General features: G+C 42.1%; 1 protein-coding gene across 8 annotated transcripts in view; it reads right to left on the bottom strand.

The window, feature by feature from the left end:
* Positions 1 to 27,100, bottom strand: part of MPND (MPN domain containing) — a 358,148-nt gene that overhangs the window by 200,668 nt on the left and 130,380 nt on the right. Inside the window, exon 1 of one of the 8 annotated variants that reach the window (XM_056571974.1) lies at positions 2,915 to 3,093. The exons of the other annotated variants lie outside the window; for them this stretch is intronic. The gene's annotated coding sequence lies outside the window, so the exon portion shown is untranslated. Of the gene's footprint in view, positions 1 to 2,914; positions 3,094 to 27,100 lie in introns of those variants that run through there. 8 annotated transcript variants of the gene reach the window in all.

Genomic DNA, 27,100 nt, shown 5'->3' on the forward strand with positions numbered 1-27,100 from the left:
ATGCCCCCCAAATGATGCATTTGTGAAAAATTGCAAATTTCGAATTTTTAACACTGACTTTGTAATAATTCCTGCCAAAAAAACTATGGTGTTAAAAAACTCACTGTACCCCCTAGCGAATACCTTGAGGGGTCTAGTTTTTAAAATGGGGTCATTTGGAGGGGTGTTCCTATGTTCTACTACCTTTTAATTTCTGCAAACCTTGCATAGCACACAAAAAAAGATGTACTTTTCAAATTTTCAACATTTCAAGTTAAATTGTTAGGCTTCTAACTAATTTAAAATGTTAATGAAAAACAAAAAAATGACGTCAAAATAAAGTAGACATCTGAAAGTATAAGTTTCATAAACTATTTGGTCAGTATGTATAAATATATGCAACCTATTAGTGTTAAAATAGTAAAAAATCATAATTTTTTGTAAAAATTTCATGATTTTTTACATGGTAAAAAAAAACTACAAATGATATCGGCTTACTTTTACTATGTACATGAAGGACAACTTGTGACAAAAAAACAATGTCAGAATTATCGTGATTGGCAAAACGTTACCAGAGTTATTCTCTAGTAAAGACAGACATCCCCGATTTGAAAAAACAGGCCTGGTCTTTCAGGGGCGTACAGGTTTATTTGTATTGGTCCTTAAGGGGTAAAAAAGGGATTGGTTGGTGAAAACAGATTTGAAGGACACATACCTGACCGTTTCTATTCACCATTTTACCAACCCTTTCTCCAATTCCTTTGGCGACATCAACTTTGTCAATTCACATGCCTTCTGTTTGGCCTTTCTTCAGCACCATGGTGCTTCACAAAGCTAATGAAACCAGTCGTAGCTGCATTACGCGCCCGGGATGTCGTCTGATAATTTATCTGGACGACATCCTCATCATGGCTTCTTCCCTTCATCTTATTCATCTCCATACTCAATGGACAATTTCCCTTCTTCAGGATTTAGGATTCCTCATAAACATGAAAAAAATCAATCCTATCTCCTTCCAGAGAAATGGAATTCTTGGGGTTCCCAATCAGCCATTCTGAGTCTTCCTTCCAAAAAATTTAAACTTATACGAAAAGAAATTCGCTCTGTCCTCAGGAAAGAATTAATATCTCTGAGAACCATTGCCAGAATTGTGGGCCATCTTTCCTGCCCCACTACACTACAGAGCTCTACAGAGATTAAAGATCAAACACTTAAGAGAAAGACTAACTTATTCAGATGAGATCCATCTTTCCCCATAAGCCAAAGAAGAATTACTTTGGTGGCTTCATCACATTCAGTCTTGGAATGAAAAAACTATTTTCCATTCCAAACCAGACTTTTTCATAGAATCGGACGTGAGTCTCATAGGTTGGGGCGCTCAATGTACCATGAGAGGAAAATGGTCTCCATTGGAATCCAATCTCCACATAAATTATCTGGAACTCTTAGCGGGATTTTTTGCCTTAAAGAGTTTCATGAAACATCATACTCACTGATGCGTCCTTCGAATGGACGACATATCAGCAGTTCAACACATCAAACGTCTAGGCGGCACAAAATCAAAACACTTGGCCAACATCACAAAAGACATCTGCCATTTTTGTCTACACAAAGATATAATTCTTCAAGCTTGCTCAACACTATAGCGGACTGGAACTCTCGTTTTCACAACTACTCCAGCGATTGGAGATTGGATCCTTTTATTTTTCAACAAATCAATTCTCTTTGGGGTCCTCTTTATCTCAATTTATTTGCTTCTCACTTGAACACACAACTCCCTTATTTCTTCACTTGGCATGCAGGCCCAAAATCCTCCGGTGTAGATGCATTTAGTCAACTTTGGCCCATGGAAACACTTTATTCCTTTCCTCCATTTTCTCTGATATCCATAGTTCTCTTACAGGCCCAAATATTCAAATTAACTTTTGATGCAACCATGGTTTCCCCAACTTCTGGAAATGATAGTCCTTCCTTCTCACTCCCGAATGATGATTCTTTTCCTCTTAGGCTAGGTTCATACAGGGGAATTTCTGGGCAGAATTTCTGCCGAATATCGAGCCGGCAGCACTAGGACCGCGCAAACTACATTGCCGTTGCCATAGATGGCAATGCATTTCTGAGCAGATCTCCCAAAAGATCCACCCACAAATGCATTGCAGTCTATGGGAGCAGCAATGCAGTCTGCTCGGTCCTAGTGCCGCCAGCTCGATCTCCGGCAGAAATTCTGCCCAGAAATTCTGCAGTGTGAACCCAGCCTAAGATTGCTATCTTTCAAACTTACCTCTCTTTTATGTTTGATCTCAATTAAGAGTCTCTGATGTTAAAGCTCTTGACATCTCTGACAGACAATTTCTTCCCAATGGAGTTAAATTCTCTATTTTCCGACGTACTAAAACTAATTTATCTTCCGTCTTCTATCCTTCCGTTGCCTTCAATCTTATGAACAACGAACCTCCTCTTTTAGAAGTCAATCTTCATCTCAACTATTAATTTCATATTGTGAACCCAATTTACCCGTTTCTTCTCCTACACTGGCCAGATGGATCAAACAAGCCATGTCTTTAGCCGGCATAAATGTTTCTACCTTCAATGTTCACTCTGCCAGAGGAGCTAAATGTCCACTAAATTACTTCAAACAGGTGGCTCTTTATCTGATATTTTTAAAGCTACAGACTGGTCCTCTGAATCCACTTTCAAAACTTTTTATTTTCGACCTGATCCTCATGTTTCTATGTTAATACTGTAAATATTTATTTCTATATTATGTCTTATATTATTAATTTATTATAAGCTTTGAACTTGCAACAAATTAGAGTCTCAGTCTTTCAATAAAATTGGAGATTTTCCTAGACAGGAGACAAACATTATCCCTCCCATACTTCCTATTTTTGTCTACCTGAATTTCTTCATCGTTCCTGAGTTCCTGTTCATTTACCTGGTTTGAATATATATCCTCCGTAGACACTCCATGATCCCTTCGGATGATTTCTTCAGTTCACACAGTTTTCGTTTCCATGATTCAACGTCTCTACTATATATGAACTTTAATTTTTAAAAGAATCTTCCTCATCATATTTACGGGACTTTATCACCAAAGAAAAAGGAAGTAACTATGGCAACATCACCTTATATACCTCTTATCTCCTACTCTGATTGGCAGTTAGGTCATATAGCATGTTAGATAGCACCTTCAAGTTTTTTCTTTGTTATGTATTTTAACCATTTGCTTGCTGCTATTCAGTAAAAAAATAAAAAATAAAAAGAGTGCAATGCAATAATGTTCGTCTCCTGTCTTAAAAAAAATCCATATATTTGGTCATTAGGACTAGGAAAATCTCCAATTTTTTTACACTAAAAGGCTGGTGTAGACCCCAATGTAACCTTTTCATTAGGGGTAAAAGCCCCCCATAATTTCTAGTGCAATTTCTCCCGACTACGGTGATACCCCATATGTGGCCCTAAACTGTTGCCTTGAAATAAGACAAGGCTCTGAAGTGAGAGAAAGCCATGAGCATTTGAGGCCTGAATTAGGGATTTTAATAGGGGTGTACCCGGATGCAAGTGTTTCACTTGCCTCCTCCATCAAAAAATACTGTACGTCAGTTTTCCTCAAACAGGGTGCCTCCAGCTGTTGCAAAACTCACCACATGCTTGGACAGTCGATGGCTGTCCGGCAATACTGGGAGATGTTATTTTGCAACAGCTGGAGGCTCCGTTTTGGCAAATCTGACATACAAGACTTTTTTTTTATTATTGGGGGGGAGGGGGGGACAGTTTAAGGGTGTAGTGTATATGTAGTGTTTTACTCTTTATTTAGGGTTAGTGTAGTGTAGTGTTTTTAGGGTACATTCACACAGGCCGGGTTTTACAGTGATTTTCCTGCTGCAGTGGAAAATTTGCTGCATCTCAAACTTGAAGCAGGAAACTTGCTGTAAACCCCCGCCCGTGTGAATGTACCCTGTATTCACATGGGGGGGGGGGGGCAAATCTACAACTCCCAGCATGCACTGACAGACCGTGCATGCTGGGATTTGTAGTTGTGCAACAGCTAGAGGCACACGGGTTGGGATTGGGAAACAATGAGTTAGGTAGCAGACTACTGCAGTGTTTTTGCACCACTGTCTGTTTCCTAACTCAGTGTTTCCCAAACCATGTGCCTCCAGCTGTTGCAAAACTACAACTCCCAGCATGCATGGTCTGTCAGTGCATGCTGGGAGTCATAGTTTTGCAACAGCAGAAGGGAAGAGGGGTTGGGAAACACTGAGTTTGGAAACAGACAATGTTTCCCAACCAGTGTGCCTCCAGTTGTTGCAATACTACAACTCCCAGCATTCCCAGACAGCCAAAGGGCATGTTGGGAGTTGTAGTTATGCAACAACTGGAGGAGAACAATTTGGAGACCACTGTGTAGTGGTCTCCAAACTGTAGCCCTCCAGATGTTGCAAGACTTTCACTCGAAGCATGCCCAGACTGCCCAGGCATGCTGGGAGTTGTAGTTCGGCAACATCTGAAGGGCTAGATGTTGCCGAACTACAACTCTCAGCATGCCTGGACAGTCTGGGCATGCTGAGAGTTGTAGTTTTGGAACATCTGGAAGGACAGTGGTCTCCAAACTGTGGCCCTCCAGATGTTGCAAAACTACAACTCCAATCATGCCCAGACAGCAAAAGGCTGTCTGGGCATGCTGGGAGTTGTAGTTTTGAAACTCATAGATACAGCAGTGAAGATCACTTTATGGCAATCTTCACTGCTGCATCTGGGACACTGCCGCCACTGCCTCAACTTGCCTGCCGCCTCCTGTCAGCCGCCGGTCCATGGTCCTCGGTCCCACGTGAACCCAGGTAACTGGCGCCGGCGGTCCCTGTCGCATACATAGACCCATCTCACATCGCCACCATCTTCCCCCGACATCTAGGGGCGGGCAGAGCGGGGGAAATGAATGTTCACCCCCGCCCTGCCACCTCGCTCCTATACTTTAGGATGATCGGGGTTCTCTGACAGCGCTGATCATCCCTATTTTCCGGGCTATCGTGTCATCAGAGACCCGATCAGCCCGGAATTGCCGCAAATCGCCAATTCAGATCGGCAGTTTGCAGTGACCGCCGACATGGGACCCCCCCCCAGACATTTGCACGGGATGCATGCTCAATGATTTCAGCAGGCATCCCGTTCCAATTCCCATCCGGCTTGTGTCAGGGATCGAAATTCCCACGGGAGTACCAGGACGCAAGGGCGTATCCATACGTCTGTGGTCCTCTACAGGTTAAGCATAATAACTCTGGGATGGTATTACTTATGAATTTGATTCTGAGATTGTTTTTTCGAGACAAATTCTACTTTAACCCCTTAAGGCGTTTTTTCATTTACATTTTTTCCTCATCACCTTCTAAAAATCATAACTCTCAATTTTGCACATAAAATTCCATATGATGGCAAATTTTTTGCCATCAATTCTATTTTGCAGTGACATTAGTCATTTTACCAAAAAATCCACAGTGAAACGGGAAAAAAAATTCATTGTGCGACAAAATTTTAGGAAAAATTTCATTTTGTAAATTTTGGGGGCTTCCGTTTCTAAGCAGAGCATTTTTCTGTAAAAATAATATCTTATGTTTATTCTGTAGGTCCATACAGTTAAAATGATATATATTACATATGTTGGATATTGTCATACATAAAAAAAACATAACTACATGCAGGAAAATTTATATGTTTAAAATTGTCATCTTCTGACCCCTATAACTTTTTTATTTTTACGTGTACGGGCCGGTATGAGGGTTCATTTTTTGCGCTGTGTTCTGAAGTTTTTATTGGTACAATTTTAGCATTGATCGGACTTTTTGATCGCTTTTTATTCATTTTTTTATGGTATAAAAAGTGACCAAAAATACACTATTTTGGACTTTGGAAATTTTTTGCACGTACGCCATTGACCGTGCGGTTTAATTAATGATATATTTTTATAGTTCTGACATTTACGCACGCGGCGATACCACATATGTTTATTTTTATTTATACAGTTTTTTATGGGAAAAGGGGGGTGATTCAAACTTTTATTAAGGAAGGGGTTAAATGACCTTTGTTAACTTATTTCCCCACTTTTTTTTGCAGTGGTATAGCTCCTATAGGGAGCTAGAACACTGCACACACTGATCTCTTATACTGATCCCTGCAAAGCCATAGCTTTGCATGGATCAGCGAGATAGGAGCTCGATTGCTCAAGCCTGTAGCTCAGGCTTGGAGCAATCAAACCCAGATCGGATGTGACGGAGCAAGGTAGGGGGACCTCCGCTCATGTCCTAGCTGATCGGGACAGCGCGATTTTATTGCGATAGTCCCGATCAGCCTGACTGAGCTGCCGGGAAGCGTTTACTTTCATTTTCAGCGAGGCGATCAAAGTTGATCAAAGTCTGAAAGGTTAATAGCATGCGGCACAACGATCGGTGCCGCGCACTATTAGCCCAGGGTCTCGGCTATGAATAGCAGCCGAGACCGACCCGGTGTGATGCGGGGTCAGGGCGTGACCTCGTTTTAAACACCGGGAACGGGCACAGGGCGTACAGGTACGCCCTGCGTCCTTAAGAGGTTAACATAGTGGTAAATTTAGTTGATACCTGTATCATTTTTTGGTGAAAAATTTCATGAAAATTTTTATAATTTTGCATTTTTCTAACGTTTAAGCGCTCTGCTTGTAAGGAAAATAGACATACCAAATAAATTATATATTGATTCACATATTCAATATGTCTACTTTATGTTTGCATCATAAAGTTGACATGTTTTTACTTTTGGAAGACATCAGAGGGATCTTGCACGCGGCACCCCGTTTATAATCAGTTCCCAGAGCATGTTCGGTCCGGGTCTGATTACCGGCGACCACAGGGCCGACGGCGTGTGACGTCACTCCTCCGCCCCCGTGTGACATCACGCTCCACCCCTCAATGCAAGCCTATGGGAGGGGGCGTGATAGCTGTCACGCCCCCTCCCATAGGCTTGCACTGAGGGGCGGAGCATAACCTCACAATGGGCGGAGGTGTGACGTCACACGCCATCGGCCCTGTGGTCGCTGGTAATCAGACCCGGAGCGAACACGCTCCGGGAACTGATTATAAACGGGGTGCCGCGTGCAAGATCACGGGGGTCCCCAGCGGCGGGACTCCTGCGATCAGGCATCTTATCCCCTATCTTTTGGATAGGGGATAAGATGTCTAAGCACTGGAGTACCCCTTTAAGGACGCAGGCCTTTTTTGCAAATCTGACCATTGTAATTTTAAGCAATAATAACTCTGGGATGCTTTTACCTTTCATTCTGATTCCGAGAGAGTTTTTTCGTGACATATTCTACTTTATGTTAGTGGTAAAATTTCGTCGATACTTGCATCATTTCTTGGTGAAAAATTCCAAAATGTTAGGAAAAAAATTTTTTTTTTACATTTTTGAAACTCTCTGCTTATAAGGAAAATGAACATCCCAAATAAATTATATATTGATTCACATATACAATATGTCTACTTTATGTTTGCATCATAAAGTTGACATGTTTTTACTTTTGGAAGACATCAGAGGGCTTCAAAGTATAGCAGCAATTTTCCAATTTTTCACAAAATTTTCAAAATCTGAATTTTTCAGGGACCAGTTTAGTTTTGAAGTGGATTTGAGGGGCCGTCATATTAGAAATACTCCACAAATGACCCCATTATAAAAACTGCTCCCCCCCCAAAGTATTCAAAATGACATTCAGAAAGTGTGTTAACCATTTAGGTGTTTCACAGGAATAGCAGCAAAGTGAAGGAGAAAATTCAAAATCTTCATTTTTTACACTCTCGTGTTCTTGTAGACCCAGTTTTTGAATTTTTACAAGGGGTAAAAGGAGAAAAATCTTCCTAAAATTTGTAACCCAATTTCTTTCGAGTAAGGAAATACCTCATATGTGTATGTGAAGTGTTCTGTGTGTGCACTAGAGGGCTCAGAAGGGAAGGAGCGACAATAGGATTTTGGAGAGTGAGTTTTTCTGAAATGGTTTTTGGGGGGCATGTCACATTTAGGAAGCCCCTATGGTGCCAAAACAGCAAGAAAACCCCCACATGGCATACTATTTTGGAAATCACACCCCTCAGAGAATGTAACAAGGGGTCCAGTGAGCCTTAACACCCCACAGGTGTTTGATGACTTTTAGTTAAAATTGGATGTGTAAAAGAATTTTAATTTTTTTCTCACTAAAATGCTGGTTTTCCCCCAAATTTTACATTTCTACAAGGGGTAATAGGAGAAAATGAGAAAATTTGTAACCCCATTTCTTCTGAGAATGGAAATACCCCATGTGTGGAAGTCAAGTGATCTGCTGGCGCAGTACAAAGCTCAGGAGAGAAGAAGTGCCATTGAGCTTATGGAGAGAGAATTTGGTTGGAAGAGAAGTCGGGGACCTTGTGCATTTACAAAGCCCCCGTGGAGCCAGAACAGGGGACCCCCCCCCCCCACACATGTGACCACATTTTGGAAACTACACCCCCCACAGAATTTAATAAGGGGTGCAGTGAGCATTTACACCCCACTGGCATTTGACAGATCCTTGGAACAGTGGGCTATGCAAATGAAAAATTTAATTTTTCATTTTCATGAACCACTGTTACAAAAAGCTGTCAGACACCTGTGGAGCCTAAATGCTCACTGCACCCCTTATTACATTTCATGAGGGGTGTAGTTTCCAAAATCACATGTGGGGGGTCCATTGTTCTGGCACTATGGGGGCTTTGTAAACACACATGGCCTTCAATTCCAGCCTAATTCTCTCTCCAAAATCCCAATGGCGCTCCTTCTCTTCTGAGCATTGTAGTTCACCCGCAGAGCACTTTACATCCACATGTGGGGTATGTTCTCACTCAGAATAAATGGGGTTACAAATTTTGGGGGCTTTTTTCCTATACAACAGCATTTTAGTGGAAAAAAAATATTTTCTTCATTTTTCCATCAAAATTTAACGTAAATTCGTCAAACACCTGTGGGGTGTTCAGGCTCACTATACCCATTGTTACGTTCTGTGAGGGGTGTAGTTTCCAAAATGGGGTCACATGTGGGTATTTATTTTTTGCGTTTATGTCAGAACTGCTGTAAAATCAACCACCCCTGTGCAAATCACCAATTTAGGCCTCAAATGTACATCGTGCGCTCTCACTCCTGAGCCTTGTTGTGCGTCCGCAGAGCATTTTACGCCCACATATGGGGTATTTCCGTACTCAGGAGAAATTGCGTTACAAATTTTGGGGGTCTTTTTTTCCTTCCCCTGCCAGACACCCCGGGACTTTAGCTAATTAACCCGATCAGCGCCGCGGGAGCGAGCACTTAATGAACGCCACCTTTATACGGCGGAAGGCGCAAAGGTATCGCGTTATCTGCTGTATAAATGCGGCGTTCTGCGCGAAGGGGTTAAGCAGAACTTCTCTCCTGCTGGAGACAACCGGAGGTGAAAAGTTCAGCCCCCAGGATGCAGCAGCAGCTGCAAATATGTGAACGACGGGTATACCCGTCGTTCTGCGTGAATGCACTTCAGCAGCCGACGGGTATACCCGTCGTTTTGCGTTAAGGGGTTGCAATGCAGATTTTCCATCAAATTTACCATTTTTACCAGAGGTATTAGGAGAAAATGCCTTCCAAAAGTTGTAAAGCCATCTCTTCTGAGTAAGAAAATACCCCATGTGTGGACATAAAGTTCTCTGTGGGTGCACTACAATGCTCAGAAGAGAAGGAGTCACATTTGGCTTTTTCAAAGCAAATTTTACTGAAACGGTTTTTGGGGGGGATGTCGCATATAGGAATCCCCTGTGGTGCCACAACAGCAAAAAAAAGCCCCACATGGCAAACTATTTTGAAAAAACACCCCTCAAGGAACATAACAAGGGGTACAGAGAGCCTTTACACCCCACAGGTGTTCGGCAAATTTCCACTAAAGTTGGACGTGAAAATGAAAAATTTAATTTTTTTTTTAATCAAAATGCTGATGTTACCCCAAATTTTTCATTTTCACAAGGGGTAATTGGAGAAAAAGCCTCCCAAAAATGTTAACCCCATTTCTTCTGAGTATGGAAATACACCATATGTGGATGTAAAGTGCCCTGCAGGCAAACTACAATGCTCAGAAGTGAAGGAGCGCCATTGGGCTGGAATGGAAGTCGGGGACCATGTGCGTCTACAAAGCCCCCATGGTGCCAGAACAATGGACCCCCCCCCCCCACATGTGACCCTATTTTGGAAACTACACCCTTCACAGAATGTAATGAGGAGTGCAGTGAGCATTTACACCCCACGGGAGTTTGACAGATCTTTGGAACATTGGGCTGTGCAAATGAAAAATTACATTTGTCATTTTCACGGACAACTGTTCCTAAAATCTGTCAGACACCTGTGGGGGTGTAAATGCTCACCGCACTCCTTGTTACATTCCATGAGGGATGTAGTTTCCAAAATGGGGTCACGTGGGGGGGGGGTCCACTGTTCACCATGGGGGCTTGCACATAGCCTTCAAATCCAGACACATTATCTCCCCAAAAGCCCAATGGCACTATTTCTCTTCTGAGCATTCTAGTGCGCCAGCAGAGCCCTTTACGTCCACACATGGGGTATTTATATAATCAGAAGAAATGGTGTTGCACATTATGGGGGGCATTCTTGCTATTACCCCTTGTGAAAATGAAAAATCTGGGATAACACCGGCATTTTTGTGAAAAAATAAAGAATTTTAATTTTCACATCCTTTAACGAAAATTCTTTAAACACCCGTGGGGTGTTAAGGCTCACTATACCTCTTGTTACATTCCGTGAGGGGTGTAGTTTTTTTCGCATTTACATCAAAACCGCTGTAACGATCAGCCACCCCTGTGCAAATCACCTCAAATGTACATAGTGCTCTCACTCCTGAGCCCTGCTGTGCGCCCGCAGAGCATTTTACATCCACATATGGGGTATTTCCGTACTATTCTTTACAATAACATGCTGGAGTAGACCTCAACTTTCATCTTTTCAAAGGGGTAAAAGGAGAAAAAGCCCCCCAAAATTTGTTAGGCAATTTCTCCCGAGTATGGAAATACCCCATACGTGACCCTAAACTGTTTCCTTGAAATGCGACAGGGCTCCAAAGTAAGAAAGCGCCATGCTCATTTGAGGCCTAAATCAGGGATTTGAATGGGATGGACCCGGATGCAAGAATTACACCTGCCTCCGATACAAAAATTTTTCCCAAACAGGGTGCCTCCAGCTGTTGCAAAACTCCCAGCATGCCTGGAGAGTCAATGGCTGTCCGGCAATACTGGGAGTTGTTGTTTAGCAACAGCAGTAGGAGACATTTTAATTTTTATTGGGGGGGGGGGGTAGGGGTGTAACTGTGTAGGGGTATATGTAGTGTGTTACTTTTTATTTTGTGTTAGTGTAGTGTTTTTATGGTACAGTCACATGGGTGGGGGTTTACAGGGAGTTTCCGCTGGGAGTTTGAGCTGCAGCGTAAAATTTGCTGAATCTCAAGCTTGCAACAAGAAACTCTCTGTACCCCCGCCCATGTGAATGTATCCTATTGTAGTTATAGTTGTAGTTATACAACAGCTGGAGGCACACAGAGTTTGTTACTTATCTCCCTGTTTCCCAACCCGTGTGCCTGCAGCTGCTGCAAACTACAACTCCCAGCATGCCCAGACAGCAAAAGGGCATGTTGGGAGTTGTAGTTATGCAACAACTGGAGGAGAACAGAAGGGCCATATGTTGCCAAACTACAACTCACAGCATGCCTGGACAGTCTCGACATGCTTTGAATTGTATTGTTGCTACATCTGGAGAGCTACAGTTTGAACACCACTGTATAGTGGTCTCCAAACTGTGCCATTCCAGATGTTCCAAAACTACAACTCCCAGCATGCCGCGACTGTCCAGGCATGCTGAAAGTTGTAGTTCTGCAACATCTAAAAAGCCAGACATTATAGAACTACAACTCCCAGCATGCCTGGACTGTCTAGGCATACTGAGAGTTGTAGTTTTGCAACATCTGGAAGGACAGTTTGGAGACCACTGCACTGCAAAAAACAATATGTGGGATGAACCACCCAGCCCTTACACCTCAGACTTAATCAGCACAGATCAAATATAAAAAGGAAATTAATGCGCCATGCATTATCCAAACACTTTTGCCTGGCACATGATGGGGAACCTGGCACACTCGTCATCACACCTTTAGAACATATTCCAGAAGAAAATAGAAATAGGTTTGAGACTGTGGCCCGCAAAGAAATGTTTTGGATATATAGTCTCCAAACTTTACAGCCATATGGCCTAAATGAAGCCGTTGAATTAATATGCTAATAAGTTCACAATAAGGGCATAGAAGTACTTAATGTAGACGTGCCAGTCAAGGGTAAGAGGGAATATGTTTAGTACATCACAGAAAAATTACGAAAAACATATCCTTTGAGATGTTTTAGTGTAAATAATAAACCATTCAAGTCAAAGTTGCAAAAAGCATAGTATACATATATAGTGAAGAAGCTCCAATTAATAACCAGAGATAAGTAAACCTTAATTGCCCTAGTCTGGTGGTCCTGCCTAGGTATAGTAGGACCCCTGTCCTTATGACATGGGCCTACTCCGGAACCTCCTGATTGTCCCTAAGCTAGGCGAGGAATACAGAGAATCGGGCAGATAAACAGAAGACATATAGCTGCATGAAAAACATTCCACTAGTTACATACATACAAACCGCAATGGGATGTTAATTGACATGTGCTATTAATGGTAGCAGACAATGTCCGTGGGTGTGCCCCAGGGAAATTATTAAGTATTCATAAACATTACACAAAAGTCATAATAGACATGCATCAGAGACGTTGTAGATATATGCATCAATTAATAACAATGTATATCCAACGCCTTTTGCTAGCTTGAGACAATACAAGTAGCTCATCAGGGATACATAAGAATACTCAAGGCAAGGGTCCCATATAGACCCCGACACCACAGTGTGTGTGTATGCCTACACATGTAGAAAGAAGTTGTTAAATCGATACCAAGTGATGAGACCGTAACAATATAAAGGCCATGTATCTCACGATGATATCTTGAAGGAAGTGGTGCTAGTTCCGGACGGATTATAGAGAAGGCCACGATGACAAGGTCCCACCCTGTTGATATGGTGATGATGTGTGGCGTGTGGACACTGCTTCACTATATATGTATACTATGTTTTTTGCATCTTTGACTTGAACGGTTTATTATTTACACTAATAAACATCTCAATGGATATGTTTTTTGTGATTAATAAGTTCACAATAGCAACAATGGCCCTCATTTACTATTGCTAACCCGACATGTTTTGTCAGATTTTGCGCAAGAATTGAAAAAACCCAGACTAACTCGCCAAAATCCCTGAAAACCCAAAAAGGGGCGTGGCTGATGGGAAAAGGGGTGTGGTCTCCAAAAAGGGCCGTTTTCCCGCCCTTTTTTTATTTTTTTATTTACAAAAACCCAACATATTTACTAAGGTTTCCACATAAAATGTGGTGGATTTGAGCTGAGGAAAAGCAGACAGATCAGAGCATGTGTAAAAAAAGCAAAGTGTAGGGAAAGTGGAAAATGTAGGGAAATCTTAGTAAATACAGTGGAAAATAAATTGTAGGGAATTTAAACCCACAAAGAAACCTACACTCCACTCTTAGTAAATAAGGGCCAATATCTCTTGAATCTCCTTGTTGTTATATTTTCTCCTATTTCCTTTTTCCGGAAATATAGTTTGTGTTTATGCACTAATTCAGCATATCCCAACTCATTCCAGCACAAGATTTTTAATCTATCATCCAGTGGTCAACATATATATATATATATATATATATATATATATATATATATATATATATTTATATTTTTAATCCATACGTTCAATAAGAATTTTTATGACATCCTTCACTTTACAAGTGAAAATAAATGAGTGCCCATAGACACCCACTTCTGAAATAAAATGCTAATACATTCACAATACACAATAGCAATATATTCCTTCCCCTTTGGCATTCCTCTGTCCCCACAATATTTCCTCTCCCCTGTAGATATTGATTGTCCTCAAAGACCATCTAGTACATTCATTTACTGTCATCTCCATTTTCCTACTTATATATTTTAGTAATCCATGCCTTCAATTTTTTCACTTTTAAATAAGAGAAGGTTTACCGATACCCACTGCTCTATATATGTTTTCCAGGCAGCATTATTGGCTGCCAATCTGCAGCCCCGTTCCTTTCCAGGAACACCACATACATAATATTCTATTAGGTACTTCTATTTTACTTCATTAGAGTCATCCGAGTGCTTTTAGATATATCCCATCGCACACGAGACCTTCCCCGGAGCTACCTTTATCCACAGTGCAAAAACCCTTCCGCTATCTCCAGACATTGCAGCTGTCTCCCATTCTTCCTAATGCCGGACTTACATTTATCTAGGAAAATGAAACCAGCAGCTAAGTAACTAAGAGCACTTACCGTCGGCTGAGCAAGCGGAACACTCTGCTTGACAAGCCGCCGCCGTGACAATTCAGAACTTTTAGAAACATTAGTATTTCCACAGAAGAATGTTTCAAAGTACAATAGAAATAGCAAGATATTTCTGACATTTGTATGACTTGTAACAGTTTTTATTGAATGTATCTTATGTATGATTTTCACAGGCTTGGACGACTATAAAAGCAGCGTCACATTCAACCCCCAATCAGAACCTGGCGAAGAGGGAGTCCCGCCCCTCGAAATGCGTTGTTCCGTTGCATGCCTTCAATAAACCATTTCTTTTTTATAAAGTCAGTTTCTTGCTGGTTATTGCTTTATAGCCCCCGAGCATTCAGAGGAAAGCGCCGCTGACAACACCACTTTCAGGAGAATTCTTTTCTCCATCTTCTGCAATCTACAGACCGTCCCCCACAAGCTGAGCACAGGACCGATGCAGCACTCCTCTGTCACACCACTGATTGTGGAAACAAGCCCTCTATGGTGTTGTGCTCATAGTACAACACCCAAAGGTGAGCATCCTTTTTACCTTCATGCATATGAAAAAGGATAATTACGCTTAGATGCGCATTGGTCTATTCTGCTTTTTTTCATTTCAAAAACCGCTATCTTGGTTTTTGTGGCATTTTTATACAATATTCAAAAATTTTCTTCTCTACAACCACTAAAGCTACAGATATATAAATCGCTGTAAGTGGTAGCACAGTTGTGCAGAGTCAGATTTGTTCATTATAAGACTTTTGGTCCAATGGTGTGTCCGCCATATTGAATTGCACAATATTCTACAAACATCTTCTGCTCTTAAACCATTTGTTAGAATAACATATCATTTGGCAGACATGTTCACGGTTACCTCCTGTACCAAGGTTGTTAAAGCAGGTTAATTTGCCTAATCAATATGGCCACCGCACGCCAAAAACATTTAGATATCATTAATATTAATGCGCAATTCTTTTTAAATATGTGCAATATGTACACCGTTATTTAAAAACGTATGTTTCTTTGCACAATGGTAGAATCCTCTATTGTGCTTAAGATTTTTTTTTTAACATAAAGGTTATAGGTCACATGAGCAGGCAGCCATTTTGTTTTAGGTGACAATATTCAGTGATATATGCAAAGAAATGTCTTTCTGAAACTATTAAAGATACAGATGTACAAACAGCAGTGTATGGTTACACTGTGACATAGACTCATACATATTTGTTTGATGTAATTCAACCATTAGGTTCAGCAGCCATATCGAATAATGTAAATATCATAATTTTTTCCTATTATTTCTATAGGGCATTATGTAATATGACTGTAACTGCTTAAATTTTACTTCAAAACTCAAGAAATTTTTACCCAAAGGTAGAGCCCAGTACTAATGCATAATCTGTTATAACATAAAGGTGGCACGTTTTTGCATAATATTGAAACCTCTGCAATTCTGCAATTACTAATAATACAGATTTAAGAATTGTTATATTTGAAATTGTGATCTCAATTATGACTTGTTCATTACAAGTCTATTGATCACATGGTTTAGCTGCCATGTTGAATTGCGCAATTTTCTACAAACATATTTTCAGAAACAGTTTGATAAAATAACGTATAATTTGGCAGACATTTTCACGGTTACATCCTGTACCAAGGTTGTTAAATCTGGTTTATTTGCATATTCAATATGGCCACCGCTCACCAATAACATTTTAATAGCATTAATCATTATATGCAATTTTGTTAAATGTGTGTAATATGTACACTGTTAATCTAAGAGTTAAGTTTCTTTGCACAATAGTAGAGTACTCGCTTTCTGTACCACAATTGATCACCAGATTTGGTGGTCAAATTGGATTGCGCAATATTCTGCAAACATAGTTTTCTCTGAAACAATACACGTTTGTGATCACTTCCTGTGCCACAATTGATCACCAGATTTGGCGGCCATAGTAGATTGCACAATATTCCGCATACATAGTTATCTCTAAAATGACGATTTTTTTTGCTCAGATTATTATTTTTATTATTATTATTCTGCCACAAATTTCAAATGCTTATATCTTCTGCACTGTAATGCCAAAACACATGTGACTTTGCATAGTGGTAGACCCATGAGCTGTCTGTGCATAATCTTATGTAATATAAAGGTCATGGGTCACATGGTAGGGCCACCATCTTGGTTTTTGTGCCAATTTTGTACAATATTCAAAAATCTTCTTCTCTGGAACCACTAAAGCTACAGATATATAATTCACTGTATGTGGTGAAACTGTTGTGCAGGGTCCAATTTGTTAATTATAAGACTTATGGTGTGGCCACCATATTGAATTGCATAATATTCTACAAACATCTTCTCTGGAACTGTTTGTTAGAATCACATATAATTTGCAGACATGTTCATGATTACCTTCTGTACCAAGGTTGTTAAAGGGGTACTCCGCCCCTAGACATCTTATCCCCTATCCAAAGCATAGGGGATAAGATGTCTGATCGCGGGGGTCCCGCCGCTGGGGACCCCTACATTCTACCATGCAGCAGCCACCTGTAATGGCTTCCGGAACTGCTGGAGGCCCTCAGGCTAATACCATCCCGACCACGGGGACGTAAGATCGTGATGTCACGACTCCGCCCCATGTGACGTCACACCCCGCCCCCTCAATGCAAGTCTATGGGAGGGGGCGTGAAAGCTGTCACGCCCCCTCCCATAGACTTGCATTGAGGGGGCGGGTGTGACGGAGCGGAGTACCCCTTTAAAGCTGGTTCATTTGTATAATTAATATGGCCACTGCTCGCTAATAACATTTAGATAGTATTAATGCACAATTTTTTTTTATGTGTGTAATATGTACACTGTTATTTAAAAATGTTTCTTTGCACAATGGTAGAATCCTCTATTGTGCTTAAGATTTTTTTAACATAAAGGTTATAGGTCACATGAGCAGGCAGCCATTTTGTTTTAGGTGACCATATTCAGTGCTATATGCAAAGAAATGTCTTTCTGAAACCATTAAAGATACAGATGTACAAACAGCCGTGTATGGTTACACTGTGACCTAGACTCATATATGTTTGTTTGATGTAATTCAACCATAAGGTTCAGCAGCCATATCGAATAATGTAAATATCATCAAATATTCCTATTATTTGTATAGGGCTTTATGTAATATGCCTGTAACTGCTTAAAGGGGTACTCCGATGCTTACACATGTTATCCCCTATCCAAAGAATAGGGGATAAGATGCCTGATCGCGGGAGTCCCGCAGCTGGGGACGCCCGGGATCATGCACGGGGCACCCCGTTTGTAATCAGTCCCCGGAGCGTGTTCGCTCCGGGTCTGATTACCGGCGACCGCAGGGCCGGCGGCGTGTGATGTCACGCCTCCGCCCCCGTGTGACGTCACGCTCCGCCCCTCAATGCAAGCCTACGGGAGGGGGCGTGATAGCTATCATGCCCCCTCCCGTAAGCTTGCATTGAGGGGCGGAGCGTGATACTTTAAAACTCATGAAATTTTACCCAAAGAGCCCAGTACTAATGCAAAATTTGTTGTAGCATAAAGGTCGGGGGTCATGTCCTGGAAAAAAAAGTGTGGGAACTCACCCAAGATTGCTAATACAAGCCCCCAGTTTGCGAAAAAAAACTAAAACAAATGAAAATGTCCAAGCAAAAACTTGACATCCTGCACGGTTCCAGGATTATTACAGGCCACAGGCATACAGCTGCCTATGGAGTATAACAGTGACACACTGTAACATACCTCCTCCTCATGTAATCTCCTTACTACTGGGGTGACACACTGTAACAAACCTCCTCCTCATGTAATCTCATTACTACTGGGGTGACACACTGTACCAAACCTCTTCGTCATGTAATCACCTTACTATTGGGGTGACACACTGTAACAAACCTCTTTCTCATGTAATCTCCTTACAACTGGGGAGACACACTGTAACAAACCTCCTCCTCATGTAATCTCATCTCATTACTATTGGGTGACACACTGCAACAAACCCCCTCCTCATGTAATCTTCTTACTACTGTGGTGACACACTGTAACAAACCTCCTCATCATGTAATCTTTTTACTAATGGGGTGACACGCTGTAACAAACCTCCTCATCATGTAATCTTCTTACAACTGGGGAGACACACTGTAACAAACCTCCTCATCATGTAATCTTCTTACTACTGTGGTGACACACTGTAAAAAAAAAATATCTCCTTCTATGTTACTTTACACCTTACTGGTGTTACATCACCTTACTGGAGTAACATGTGACCTCTCCTCCAGCTCAGCCCCGCCTCCTCCACAGCATCACACAGGTCCTTCAACCACGATTTCTCCTCTCCTTCACAGAAAATCTCCACCCCGGGAGCGTTTTTTGCAATTCCGACCACTGTCACTTTAAGCATTAATAACTCTGGGATGCTTTTACTTTTCATTCTGATTCTGAGAATGTTTTTCGGGACATATTCTACTTTATGTTAGTGGTAAAATGTCAGTGTCACTTGCAGCATTTCTTGGTGAAAAATTCAAAATTTCATGAAAATTATGAAAATGTTGCTTTTTTCTAACTTTGAAACTCTCTACTTGTAAGGAAAATAGACATTCCAAATATATTATATCTTGATTCACAAATACAATGAGGGACATTTATCAAAGTTTGCTTATGTATTCTTTTTTTTAGTAATTTTTTCCTTACTTTTTTTTTGCTTATGTGTGACTTATTTATCAACTGGTTTCAGCCTGTTGATAATTTTCTTTCACGTAAGCAATTTTTCCTTTTTTACTTTGGTAGTAGCTTTTTCTGCTCCATGTTTGAGCTGGAGTAAATTTAGTCAATTTTAAACCCTGTTGCGACTTTTTTTGCGCAGTTGCGACTGTCGCAGTTAATAAATACCTGACTACCCGTAGTCCATTTTAAAATTATTACTACATAGTTAATTTTTGGAAAACTTGCTTTTCTCGCTTTCCAGTCAAAATGTCGCACGAAAAATCGCGTAGTCGCAGTTGCGACAATTTTGCGACAATTATAGTAAAGAAAACCTGACTAAACCCGTTGATAAATGTCCATAAATATGTCTACTTTATGTTTCCATCATAAACTTGACATGTTTTTACTTTTTGAAGACATTAGAGGGCTTCAAAGTTTAAAAGCAATTTTCCAAATTTTCATGAAAAATTAAAAATATGATTTTTTCAGGGACCAATTAAGTTTGAAGTGGATTTGAGGGGCGTTTCTGTGAGAAACCCCCCATTATGGACCTCATTATGAAAAGTGCACCCCTCAAAGTATTCAAAATGACATTCAGAAACTTTGTTAACCCTTTAGGTGTTTCACAGGAATAGCAGCAAAGTGGAGGAAAAAAATAAAAATCTAATTTTTTTACACTAACATGTTCTTGTAGGCCCATTTTTAGACTTTTTACAAGGGGTAAAAGGAAAAAAAGACTCCTAAAATGTGTAGCCCAATTTCTCTCGAATATGGTATTACCTCATATGTGGATGTTAAGTGCTCTGCGGACGCACAACATGGCTCGGAAGGGAAGGAGCAGCTTTGCGATTTTGGAGAGAGAATTTTGTTGGAATGGTTTTAGGGGGGCATGTCGCATTTAGGAAGCCCCCATGGTGCCAGAACAGCAAAAAAACAACCACATGACATACTATTTTGGAAACTACACCCCTCAAGGAACGTAATAAGCATTACAGTACAAACTTATACCTCACTGGTTTATTGAACAGTGGGTTGTAAAAGTGAAAAATTAGATTTTTAACACTAAAATTTTTGTGTTACCCCAAAATTTTCATTTTAACAAGGTTTAATTGAACAAAAATCCCCCCCAAATGTGTAGCCCAATTTCTCATGAATAAGTAAATACCTTATATGTTGACGTAAATTGTTCTGCGATCACACTGCATGTCTCAGAAGAGAAGGAGCGCTGTTTTGGCTGGAATTGTAGTTGGGGGCCATGTGCATTTTCAAAGCCCCCATGGTGGCAGAACAGAGGATCCCCCCATACTGTGCCATCTTTTTGGAAAGTATACCCCTCAAGGAACGTAACAAGGGGTACAGTGAGTATTTACAACTCACAGGTTTTTAGAACAGTGGGCCGTAATACTTAAAAATCAGATTTTTTACAGTGAATTGCTACTGTTACACACAATTTTTCATTTTTAACTGTGATTATAGGAGAAAAAGCCCCCCAAAGTTTGGAGCCCAATTTGTCCCAATTAAGGAAATACCACATATGTAGATGTAACGTGCTGTGCGGGTGCAAAACTGGGCTAATGAGTGAGAGAGCACCAAGCACCTTTGAGGCCTAAGGTGGGGATTTGCCCTGCAATGGCAGAGGTTCTGACCTAAAATAAAAAAATAAAAACTACCAAGTGACCTGAATTTTCAAATAAAAAAACCCTCAAGGAATTTAACAAGGGGTACAGTGAGTATTTACACCTCATAGGTTTTTGCATTAGTGGGCTGTAACATTTTTCATTAAAATGCTGTTGTTCTCAAAAATGTTGCTAATTTACAAGGGTTTAACCCAATTTCTCCTGAGTAAAAAAAAACCCATATGTGGACATAACATGCTGTGCGGGCACATATCATGCTCAAGACTCATAGAGCAATGTTTGCATTTGAGGCCTATGGCATATCAGTAGCGGACGGTTACATACATTCAGAGGAAAATAAAAGAAAGGAACACCCACATGAGACACCATTACAGGGGTAAAGTGGACATTTGGAACGGTCGGGTGTTTCTTACATTTATTTTCCAGGTATGGATGAAATGTATTTTTGGAAAAATGCTATCTGTGTATGGAGTATGATGACCCAGAGCATAGGCAAAAGTAATATGTGTGCCCGTCACAAACCCTATGCTCTGCTTCATCATTATGGGAGTGTTTTTTTTGGGTGGCCATCCCTAAACGGTTACCTGAAAATGCGCACACCGCTCAGGGAAGGAGAGAGCACTGCGTATTTGAAGCCTGGCGGTTACATACATTCAGAGGAGAATAAAAAAAGAAACAGCCACATGTGACCATATTTTGAATGATCGGCCGTTTCCTAGATTTATTTTCCAGGAATGGATGAAGGGTAGTTTTTTGAAAAATGAAAATTGCAATTTTCATAATAATTTGCAAATTGGGTACCCAGAATGATGATCCAGAGTATAGCCAAAAGTAAAAATTATGCCCGCCCCAAACCCTATACTCTGATTCATCATTCTGGGAATGTGATGTGTGTGTGGCCGTCCCTATTCTGTTACCCCAAATGCGCACCCTGCTCAGGTGTAGAGAGAGAGCTCTGCGCATTTAAGGCAACCTGAAAACCCCCGATGCAAATGACTCTGACACATGACCCAATACCACCAGAGGTCTTATTATTTTATTTTATTTTATTTTTTTCTTTTTGGGGAAGGGGGGGGGGGGTTAAAATTTGGAGGACAATGTACTCTGGACAGGTACTTTGGACTTAAATCAAGGATAATTTAAATGGGGAAAGATGATTATAAAATTAAACGCTCCATGGAAGTGTGATACTCCCTGAAGCAGTTTTTAATGCAGAGGCCCGGATGATCGGGGCAAGTGTCACATTGAGTGGTGGTGTCCTTCCGAATCCCCCTCTTGTGACACACTCTGCATTTTTTCTGGGATCGCCCCTTCTTTCCAGTGTAGGGGACCTCACCTGGAAAGTGTTGGCCAGGGACGATCCTGGCACCTCCAGTTCCGGAAGTGCTAGGGGCCGCTCCCCCCTGACCACCAAAGATCAAGGCCTTTATGAGTACATCCTGGAACTTGAGAAATCTCCCTGTGTTGCCAGCGCTCTGGTATAGTACAAATGCATTGTACATGGCAACCTGGACCATGTAGATTGCAACCTTTTTGTACCATGCCCAGGTTTTCCGCATGGCATTATATGGCTTGAGGACTTGATCAGAAAGATCAACTCCCCCCATATACTGATTGTAGTTCAGAATACAATCAGGCTTGAGGACCGGTGCCGCGGTACCTCGCACAGGGACAGGGTTACATAGTTAGTACGGTCGAAAAAAGACATATGTCCATCAAGTTCAACCAGGGAATTAAGGGGTAGGGGTGTGGCGCGATATTGGGGAAGGGATGGAATTTTATATTTCTTCATAAGCATTAATGTTATTTTGTTCCAGGAATGTATCTAATCCTGTTTTAAAGCTGTTAATTGTTCCTGCTGTGACCAGTTCCTGAGGTAGACCGTTCCATAAATTCACAGTTCTCATGGTAAAGAAGGCGTGTCGCCGCTTGAGACTAAACTTTTTCTTCTCCAGACGGAGGGAGTGCCCCCTCGTCCTTTGGGGGGGTTTAACCTGGAACAGTTTTTCTCCATATTTTTTGTATGGGCCATTAATATACTTATATACGTTTATCATATCCCCCCTTAAACGTCTCTTCTCAAGACTAAACAATTGTAACTCCTTTAATCGCTCCTCATAGCTAAGATGTTCCATGCCCCATATTAGTTTAGTCGCGCGTCTCTGCACCCTTTCCAACTCCGCAGTGTCCCTTTTATGGACAAGTGCCCAAAACTGAACAGCATATTCCAGGTGAGGCCGTACCAATGCTTGCTGCTGTTCCCATGAATTGTGGTGAGCATAAGGACATCCCTCTTGTCCTTATACTTGACCCGCAACAGATTTTCATGGGAAAAGGCATGGGACTCACCCCTGGGGATTGGTGCCCAGAGGGAATAGGTCGGGAGGCCTCTCTGATTTTTTTGCACGGTCCCACAAACGGACGTAGATCTGGCGGTGAGGGATTTGAACAGAGGGATACTAGTATAAAAGTTATCCACGTAAAGGTGGTAACCCTTATCTAGTAGTGGGTGCAAAAGGTCCCACACGATCTTCCCGCTGACACCCAGAATGGGGGGACATTCTGGGGGTTCAATACGGGAATCTCGACCCTCATATATTCTAAACTTGTAAGTGTACCCGGAGGTACTCTCACAGAGTTTATACAGCTTCACGCCATATCTCGCCCGCTTGGATGGAATGTATTGGCGGAACCCGAGTCTCCCCCGAAAACCGATAAGAGACTCATCAATTGAGACCTCCCTTTGGGAAATGTAGGCCTCCAAAAAACTTGGCCCCTAAGTGATCTATGACCAGCCGTATCTTGTACAGGCGGTCATAGGCACAATCACCTTGGGGAGGACAAGCTGCATTGTCATTGAAATGCAAACATTTCCTTATGGCCTCAAAACGTTCCCGTGCCCTGGCCATACTGTAAAGCGGGGTCTTGTATAGGATATCCCCGCTCCAGTACTGCCTGACACTAGGCTTTTTGTCCAGGCCCATATGCAGCACGAGGCCCCAAAAGGTCCTCATGTCGGCTGCATCGACTGGAGACCAGTCATTGGGCCTGGCCAAAATCGAGCCCGGGTGAGCAGCGACAAACTGTTGGGCGTACAGATTTGTCTGTGTCACCATCATGTTGACAAAGTCGTCACTGAAATAATGACTAAAAAAGTCTATTTCAGTGAACCCGGCGATGTCAATTTGGATTCCTGGGTTGCCAACAAACCCAGGAATCACGGGCTCAAAGTTCTCTGGGGTAGTCCAGACAGGTTCACCGGTAGAGGGTACTGGTGGACTTGCCTGGTGGGCTGCCATACTAGTACTGGCGACAGGATCGCTAGTACTAGTATGGGGCACAGAGTCAGTTGCATTGGGGGGTTGTGGTCTCTCACGGCGGCGTCTCCGCCGCCTTGGGGGCTCATCATCACTAGAGGATGAGGAGAGCGAGGAAGAGACCAGGAAAGTGGGGTCTTCCTCGCCCTCACTGATGCTTTCAGAGTCGGAAGCAAGTTAGGCATATGCCTCCCCCACTGAAAACGCCCTGCGAGCCATCGCCTAACACTTATGGGGAGGGGGGGAGTGTATATGTCTGTGTGAGTGTTTTACTTTGTGTATATGTGTGTGGGGGGGTTCTACTTTATACCATGCCTAGAAAAGAAAAAAAAAGCGTGTGCTTCTAATGCAAAAAAACCTGCGCCAAAGAGCGTATACCTAATCAGTTGTGTGCGCCACTGATTAGGGCTCAGTGGCAGCAGGGGGCGCAGAAGACACCAAAAAGGGGGAATAAAAAAGCACCTGCCTGAACCCTAAAAAACCGCTGATCAGTTATATATTACTGTCAGCGGTCAGGGCAGGCGCACACAGGTGTACGGTCCCTCCACACAGCACGGACCTGCTGCTGGTGGCACAGACCGCAAATCTCCAAAAAAGGTGCTATAAAAAAAAAAAAAAAATGCTGCACCCCAAAAAAAACGCAGTGGGGTGGGCGAATCGCTAACAGTGGTCGGATGCTCTTTATAGGGAAGAGGGTCCGGCCAAAGTTAGCGAATAAGGGGGAAAGCGAATAAGGGGGGAAAAAAGCTTACACCCCAGAAAAAATATATGGGGGTAAGCCGCAGCGCCCGTGTAAGGGTCGGGGCACGCAAAAAAAAAAAAAAAACGCCCGCAGACAGAGGACACTGCAATTTTTTTTTTTACTTTTTTTTTTTCTCCATAGGACAAGGGGACAGGGGGGCTCCTAGGGCACAGTAAGGGGGGGGGGGGATTTCACAAATGTATTTTTTTTTTTTTTTTTACTTTTATGTACATATAAGATGCTGTCCCTACCTAAGACCACTTTTCCTCACAGGACAAGGGGCTACAGGGGGCTACAGAGGGGTTCTAAAGGCACAGTATGGGGGGGATTTTGTAGTTCACCTCAGTCTCTGCTCAGCTCACCAACTACAAGCTTTAGGTGGGCTGGGCAGGACTTTTCAGGTGATTTGGGGGCATCTGGAGGGCAAGGGGAGGGTGCTCCCCTCCAGACAATACATTTGATTGGATGGTCGTACTGACCATCCAATCAAAGGGCTGTGGGAGGATCATCACTTATTCCTCTCACAGCTAACATTGAGGCCAGCTAAGTCACATGTGCTACGGCACACGTGACCCTTTACATCCGGGTCACAGACCCTGAATGGCTGGAGAACGCCGCAAGTCACTGAGGTAGGTCGTAGCTGTGATTTTCAGCGATCGTAGTTTTGTGGGGGTCTCAGGACCCCCTCGGCGATGGGCTGGGATGCCTGCTGAATGATTTCAGCAGGCATCCCGTTCCGATCACTGCCCGGCGAGCTGCGGTGATCGGAAATACGGAGGGCGTATGGATACGCCCTCTGTCCTTAAGTGACGGGACGTGAGGGCGTATGCATATGCCCTCCGTCCCCAAGGAGTTAATATTAATATGCAATCTTGTTAAATGTGTGTAATATGTAGGCTGTTAATCGAAAAAGTTATATTTCTTTGCACAATATTAGATTACTCATTTTCTGTACCACAGTTGATCACACCAGATTTGGTGGCCATATTGGATTGCGCAATATTCTGCAAACATAATTTTCTCTAAAATTGCAGGTCAGAACAATATGAATGTTAACAATGTTAAAATTAGCACACGTTCGTGATCACATTCTGTACCACTATTAATCACCAGATTTGGCGGCCATATTGGAAGGCGCAATATTTTGCAAACAAAGTTTTCTCTAAAATTACTGGTCAGAACTGTGTGAAAATTAGCACGTGTTCATCATGACTTTCTGTACCACATTAGATCACATGGTTTTGGCGCCATATTGGATTGAGCAATATTCAGCAAATATAGTTTTCTCCCAAATAACCGGTAATAACAGTGTGAAAATTAGCACACATGTTCACTTTATGTACCACAATTGATCACCAGATTTGTTGGCTATATTGGATTGTGCAATTTGATGAATTTTTCGAAAAAATTCCTTTCGATAAAAATGTATTCGCGGCAAATCTATATTAAAAACGGCTATTTCTGGCCTACAGAGAGCCTCAATAGGGGTGTAGAACACTTTGCTGTGTTCTAACATGCATATGGATTGTGCTTGGGTAGTGAAATAATACTGTTTATTCATAATAACATACAGATTACCGGCATCGCTTTTAGAATCACTGCCGCAGAGCGGCACAATGACAGAGCCTGGAGGTGGCATCAGTATGAGGAGACCATATAGTGGCTGAATGACACAGTGTGGAGGTGTTGGCAGCATGAGGAGACCATATAGTGGCTGAATGACACAGCATAGAGGTGTTGGCAGCATGAGTAGACCATATAGTGGCTGAATGACACAGTGTGGAGGTGTTGGCAGCATGAGGAGACCATATAGTGGCTGAATGATACAGCATGTAGGTGGTGGCAGCATCAGGAGACCATATAGTGGCTGGATGACACAGCTTGGATGAGGCTGAAGCATGAGGAGACCATATAGTGGCTGAATGACACAGCGTGGAGGTGTTGGCAGCATGAGGTGACTATATAGTGGCTGAATGACACAGCCTGGAGGTGTTGGCAGCATGAGAAGACCATATAGTGTCTGAATGGCACAGCCAGGAGTTGGCAGCAGCATGAGTAGACACTTCCAGCCAGTGGAAGAGAAGTGGTTGTCGTAAATATAAAGCAAGTACACTAAGCGATTGCTGAGCTAGCGATTGTGTGTCTGTATACAAGATTGTGAAGTATACAAGTTTTATTTTTCTTTCTTTTTTTAAAACTGTTAA

This window comes from Hyla sarda, chromosome 1, assembly GCF_029499605.1.
Source record: "Hyla sarda isolate aHylSar1 chromosome 1, aHylSar1.hap1, whole genome shotgun sequence".
Lineage (NCBI taxonomy): Eukaryota > Metazoa > Chordata > Amphibia > Anura > Hylidae > Hyla > Hyla sarda.